The 7346-nt window shown below is 31.6% G+C and overlaps 1 long non-coding RNA gene across 1 annotated transcript; it reads left to right on the top strand.

Moving 5' to 3' along the window:
• Nucleotides 1–598: 598 nt before the first annotated feature.
• Nucleotides 599–3328, top strand: LOC134258522 (uncharacterized). The gene is made up of 3 exons (XR_009990166.1): nucleotides 599–1144; nucleotides 2279–2355; nucleotides 3219–3328. It is a non-coding gene; the product is annotated as an uncharacterized LOC134258522 (long non-coding RNA).
• The last annotated feature ends 4018 nt before the right edge of the window (nucleotides 3329–7346 follow it).

Genomic DNA, 7346 nt, shown 5'->3' on the forward strand with positions numbered 1-7346 from the left:
TTCGATTTTTATAACATATTTAAATTCAACAATGCAAATTTTTTAACATTCAACGAAAAAAGTGCTCAAACATCTACAAAGAAGCAAGATTTATGAGAAACTATTTCTTTTGGTGGAAGGATATTTAGCAGAAAATTCTGCAAATCTGTGCATTTATAAAATTTAATGTAATGGAAATTTAGCCTCACTTAATTTTACTCGGGAGAATATTTTCCGTTTTGACATTGCTAAAAATATTTAATATAGGTCTTAATTCATATTTTTAAACTACGTTTTACACCTTCCCTCAACAAACTTCCAAGAAATGAAAAAAATATTAAAGAAATCAACATCAAATTTACACCTTTTTTGCCTGAAAATCACATATTTTGACAAATATTTCAAAATTAACATCACTGACCCTAACTTTTTCTTTCATTATTTTAAACTACTCGATATTTGTGACTGATTAGCATTTAAGGACGACAGACCTAATTCGAAATTTCGCGCCACTGCGCAGGAAGTCGCGCATCTGCCTTGAATCAGATTGATGTAATTATGTATTGATTAAAGATGATTGATATACATTTTTTAATGTTTACAAAGAGTTTCATACCTTTATTCCCAATTCAAAAATATTTTACACAATTCGATTTACATTCATTTGTTGATTCTATAAGTAAATGATTATTTTACGACATTTGCCATAAGCGCATGGCGAGTAAACAAAAATGTGTTGTGATGTTGATGACTTTCCTGACTCGCCGGTTAGGCTGGCTTTGTTCATTTGAAGCTTCGTTTTTCATTAAAAAATGAAGTGCAGCAAGTACAAACATCGTCATAAACTACGGCCAAATGTACGACCCCTGTCTCTCATTATTGATACGATTCTAGAGCGGATTCTGGACCGTGGCCTGAGTCAATAAGTTCAAGTTGATGTTTCTGATGGAGATGACTTGTAAGGAAAGATCTTTTTCTGAATAATGTCTGTTACGTTGCCTTTTCGTCCTAAAGATGAACTAAACATGCATGATGCTAAATGAACACAAAAGTATTTGTAAATGAAGGAGAAAACAAAAGCCCGGGAATGCTAGGACCTAACGACTGCCAAAGCTTGAAATTTCTGATGTGATATCAACACTATTCAGTATTTCATTTGGAACAGGTAACCATATTTAGATTTTTTGTTTTGGGCTAAATGTTGCATTTATTCATTATATTTCTTTTAATGCATCTTTAGGTCTATGTGAAAATGTTAAAGATTTTGGATGCAATTGCAATAGGTTGTAAATGTTAAGCAAAATACCTTATTAGAGTAGCCGAGTTAATTTATAAGCATACTTAATTCTCAAAGAATATTCAACCAAGCTTAAATATAAAGCCATGCAGATAAACCTGGCTATTTACCTGCTTAGAGATGAATCAAGTAAAGTACCAGCAATGTTGAAACAGGCTGATCACTTTATTTTTAAATATATGTATTTTGTGCTAGCTTCATTCAATCATTGATAAAATTTTCCTATATAGCAATGAAATTAAACTAGCAAATTTCTTTAAAGATGTTGGTAATTCCCCTGTGTTACTAACATGTAATCATTAGAATCAAGTATGCATGTAGTATGCTATCTTATACGTCATATACCGTATAATCCATATTAACTGCCCCTATAAGCGCCCCCTTGGGTCTTTTTCAATTGTCAGGAAATAAGGGCCCTCTGGCTGTAAAGTGATTAAAATCAACAAGAATCGTATCAAAATATTGAAGAGAGTGAAAATTAAACTTATCTATTATCCAATATTTCAATGGTAATGAATAATTTAGCATAATTTGGGTGGATTATCTTCACTTTAAGTAAAGTTAGACATTATTTTATTGGTTCCTTGTATTTATCATTTTTTTTTCAAAAGATTTTTTAAAGTTAAAATATGGCATTGAATATCATAAATAGAGTACCAAAAAAACCGCCCCCTTTTTACAATTTTCTAAGCGCCCGGGGCGGTTAATAGGAATTATACGGTATTTGAACCCTTGAATCATTTGTTTTAATGCAAAAAGTTGTTGAACTATTAGTTGTGTATCATCCATTATTGTTTCCTCGAAAAAAGATAATAATAAGTTGCCTTCATCTTTTACAGTACATGCACTCGCGGCTTTAAAAAATTAACAACTCAAAACTGAATCACACTGATAATACTATTTTATACAAATTTAAGATGCATGTACATGTATGTAGATCACAATTAATACTCAAATGTACTTTTCATTTCAAATTTAATGTTTTATTTTTTTTTACCACAGAAAAAATCTGCAGACTGAGATACTTGTACTGAGGAAATACCTGCTGTTGAAGAAAAAATTACCCAAGACTTGTTTAGGTATGTTTTTGAAGTCTTTTAAAATGAAAACTTCACTCATGACTTTTTCAAAAGGGAGGTAAATGTTAAAAGTCATTCTCCTATTCTTTGTGCACTGACAATGCTGATTAATTATATATATGCTTTATAAGGGTGTGAATATTAATTTATATTTTGAGTCTTTCAGTTTATTCATATATTTTTTATGTGCCCCAATCGATAGATCAGAGGTGTATATTGTTTTTGTCCTGTCTGTTTGTTTATCTGTTTGTCTGTCTGCTGTCAACTTTTACCCTTAGCCATAACTTTTAACAGATAGAGACTTCATATTTGGTATGCATAATCCACAAATTAAGTTTTCAAAAGACACCAAGGTAAATGACCCTTAGTTTGACCTTGACTGTGACCCTTAAGCTAAAAATAGCTTTTCACATCTTTGTTGCCCCTGGGGGCATAGTGTTTTTTTTACCTTTGTTAACAAAATGCAAAAAATTGTGTACACTTGATATTGATTGATTGGGCTTAGAATAGAAATGTTTGTTTGCAGTTGCCTACCGACCCACTGAAAATGCACCCGACCCAAACTTTTTTTAGCCATTTTGTAATTTAATTTTTTTCTTCAATTTTTCAGAATATTGAAACTGTATCTTTTTTAAATTTTGACTTTTAATTTATCAATCAGTGGTTTATAACAAGAGTTGAGCTTATTCATGTCTAGTAGGTCTATGAAAACCTCAAAATAAGGAAAAAAAAAAAAAGAATGCCTTCCTACCGACCCAGTCTAAAAATTATAGGTCGGCAACTGCAAACAAAGAATTTTTTAAGCTTGGCCTTGAATGTTATTTATTTATCTGAATATCACATAGGTTTTTTGTGTATTTCAGGTAGAAACAACAATATGCAGGTAGTTCAAATTGCTGCATCTATTGGAGCACCCCACCCATTGTCGTTAGGAATTTTTCTTGAATTTCCAGCATTTACAAAAATGCACCTTGCAGGCATGGATTAATTGTTGTAGCTTAACACATGTTACAAGATTATTCAACCCTGATGAGAAGTCACAAGATGCAGTGAATGACACTTGGGAGCAATGAGGAGTGAGGATTCTTTAGTGTGCCAATATCTGCTGTTCCAACCTTTACTCTCTCAACCAAAAGACCTCCAACTTTACAGGACCAGAATATATGATTAGCCACTGGGAAAATTTTTACAAACTTTTCATATGTAACAATATTGCAAGTTTTAGTGAAATAATTAGGAACTCTAGTTAGTGTACGGTTAGTTCAGTCCCACTTGTATATATGTTATATCTCATAAAAAAAACTAGTTAAAAAAATCAAAGTCTATATATAAGGTAACAGCTAATACATGTAGCTATTTAAAATGACTGAGTGAAATCATTATAAACAAACATATACAAGAAAAATATTTTTGTATATTAAATTTCATCAATACATGTATTTGATACCCAATGGTACTGTTTGATACTCCATAGTTAAATCTATTATACCTGTCATCATTTTGTCCTGAAATGTGAAATACTTTATTAATAAAGTATTTTACCTGTGTGTGAAACTCTTATACTTTTACAATTATAGTAGCCTAGACTCAGAGTAAAATAACACAGGTGCATTATTGTCAAATTTTGCGAAAACATTCCCAGATTACAAATTGATAGATATTTCAGCTCAGGGGGGGGGGTTAAGGTGGGACACAATAGGGGATCAAAGTTTTACCTAGAAATACCAAGAAACAAGATGTGTTTGTGAAACACTGATGCCCCCGTATGGCAACATAGCAAAGATTAAGCTTTTCTTAAATGCAAATTTAATTAATTGGTACCAAGAGTAGGGTATTCTCACTGGAAAACAATTGTGAAATTTGAAAGTAAGCCAATGTTAAAGTTTTTTTAATAAGTACAAAAATCTCCAAGGTCAAGGTCAAAAGGTCAACGTAGTTAGTATCAAATGAAAGGTCTTGCCACATAAATGACTTATGTAGAACATGAAAGCCCTAGCCCTAACCATTCAAATGTTATGGCCAACGTTCATTTTTTTTAAAAAGTAGGTCAAACTCCAACGTCAAGGTCAAAGGGTCAAAGTTCTTGTTATCTAATGAAAGGTCATGTCATAAGGATCAAATATGTAAAGTATGAAAGCACTAGCCCTAACTCTTTAAAAGTTATGGTCAAGGTTTGCTTTTTTAAAGTAGGTCAATCTCAAAGGTCAAGCCAAAGTTCTTGGTATCCATTGAAAATCATAACTCCAATAAATCAAAAGTTATGGGCAAGGTTAAAGTTTTTGCAGACAGAGAAACAGCTAGACAGACGGACGGACACGACAAAAACGATAAACCCCCGAAACGGGGGCATAAAAATCTTAAGGTAGTAATAGTTGTACTGGTTCAAATGGGGGCCCCAGGGGTAGGGCTGGACCATAATGTGTGAGGGGGTGTCAAATGAATAAATTAAAAAAAATATCTGCTCAATAACAGCAAAGCCAGTTGTTATATTGATATGGAAGCATCATCAGGTTGTTTAGATTCAAGCCCCCCCCCCCCCCCCCATGTAAACTCTCAATACTTAAGTGATTTTCTTTTCTCTAGCCAGTGTGCTAAGATGAGCAATGTCACTCATGAGCCTTTTGTTTTTATACGCCCGTCTTAAGACGGGACGTATTATGTTATAGGCTTCGTGTCCGTCCGTCTGTCCGTCTGTTAGCTTTTCTTGAGTCCGGCTCATAACTTTAATACTATAAGGCCTAGAGTTATCAAACTTTGTCAACTGATACATCTTGGGTAGAAGGTGTGTCGCACACAAAAAGTAGGTCACTCTGACCTTTAATGAAGATGCTATAGCCAAATATGGAAAAATCCTGTCCGGCTCATAACTAGAAAACTATGAGACCAAGAGCTTTCAAACTTGGCAAATGTATACAGCTAAAGTAGAAGGTGTGTCGCGGCCTATTGCAAGGTCACTGTGACCTTTAATTTAAGTGAATTTTTTTTTAAAACTAAGTCTTCTAAATTTTAAATTTCATAATCCTAAAAAATGTAAAAAATAGTTGTATCCTTATTAAAAAAAATGTTAAATTAAGTAAAAACTTATTTTTTAATTATATACTTTACAACAATCTGTAACAAATGTTTATGCTTTGAGAGGAATTCAGTTTGTCCCATGGGCATAATTATCAAGCACTGGTCAAGAAGAATTTTGATAGCAGAAACTTGCATGTCAAATTAGACAGAAATTAATGAGTTTATTGTCAGGAGCTAAGAGCATCTCTAGATCTGATGCATCTGTTATCTTAATTTATCTCTTGGGAGTTGGGCAAAAAGAAATGGCCTCATAGTTGCTTGTGTTAATTAGGAGTTCTTGATGGCTAGTCCAGATAAAGATCTTCCAATTGGTGTAATGTAATTAAAACAAATTTATGTTTTAGTGTATAATTAAAACTAAATTAGTATTGTATAATATAATTAAAACTAATTATACATGTGTTCATTGAAAAATATATATATATATATATTTCAATTTTTAAATACCGCGGGTATTTGCAACAAATTGCAGGACTTCATGTCTCACTTAGAATTTTATAGTCTGAAGAAATTATAATTTATGTTTGATTTTTTTTTATTAACCTGTAGCATTTCTATTATTTCATGAAATCTGCTATAAACAGTTTAAGTAAGCTGCAGATGGATATTTCTTATGCTCTAACACAACCAGTTTAGAGTTATATGATGTATTTGTTAAAATCAATCCCTACACTGCAAGTCTCTTAGAGATGCATGATCAGAAATGGAAATTAGATCACTGAAATCTGTGTCAATCTGTTAATCAACGCTATACCTGATTTTCTTGCATCCTAACCAATTTATGATTATTGAACAATATTTGACGGGCGTATCATGCTGTGGCGGGGCACTTTATTCTGTACTATTTTCGTGATGAATGCATCAGTATTTGACTATTTGATCATATACAGTAAAGCACTCATATAACGAAAAATCAAAAACACCTATCTTGAAACAGTCCCTTATACTTAAACTTTTACTATCTATGCTTATTTTTAATTTGACAAACACTGTATCAGGTACAAGTATTTTAGTTAATTACAGGTATGCTAAGAAAATATTAACTTTTGAAATAAACAGGCATTCAGATATTGATTCCCATGGGACGTGGGTCACAAAAATCGTACTTTGAGACAATCCCTAGAGTATTATACGCATTTATTTCACATAAATCCTACTTTATCACCATCCCTAGAGTTTTAAACAACTTTAAATTATTATTTTTATTTAGTGTAAAAGTAAATTGAAGAATAGGGAAATAAAAGAACACAATTTCTTTTGCCAATGTATTTTCAATAAAAAAAAAATTCCCCAAAATATGCCATTCACCGGAAACTAACACGCCCCCTTAAAAATCTAGGCCGATGACCTATTTATTTTTTGGCATAATTTGCTACTAAATTATCTTTTTAACATTGTATCTTAATATGAACAAAAATTCTATTGCAGAATTTTTTTAATCATCACGTTTATACCACAAACTCGCATTTTCCCATTACTTCCTATAGTAATCATCGATTTTCGTTGCCTACTTTTGAAACGCTCCCTGTTAAAAATCTATATCGATGACCATATATTTTTTTTCATTGATTTTAACTCACACAAAGTCACTTTACCTCATATTAAAATTTGAGTAAATTTTCTATTGTAGAAATGAATTTGGTCCGTCGTCGTTAAGTCGTAAAAAGTTATATATTAGAAATTTTTAATTGCCTATTAAGTTTTTTTAATACAGATAAGTTATTTTTAGTGCCAAAATATCACACAATAATTTACGTGCATTAATTTGCAAGATTTGTTTAATGATAAATATTATTCAAACTATTTTAGGTAAAATAACATTATATTTATTGCCATGTGTATATCTGAATAAATATAATAAGGGTTAAAGTAATTAACCAAAGAGATGAAATTTAAGTGTAATAAGGTCAACTTTA

This window comes from Saccostrea cucullata, unplaced genomic scaffold, assembly GCF_032062105.1.
Source record: "Saccostrea cucullata isolate Sc308-1 unplaced genomic scaffold, CSIRO_AGI_Scuc_v1 ctg2806, whole genome shotgun sequence".
Lineage (NCBI taxonomy): Eukaryota > Metazoa > Mollusca > Bivalvia > Ostreida > Ostreidae > Saccostrea > Saccostrea cuccullata.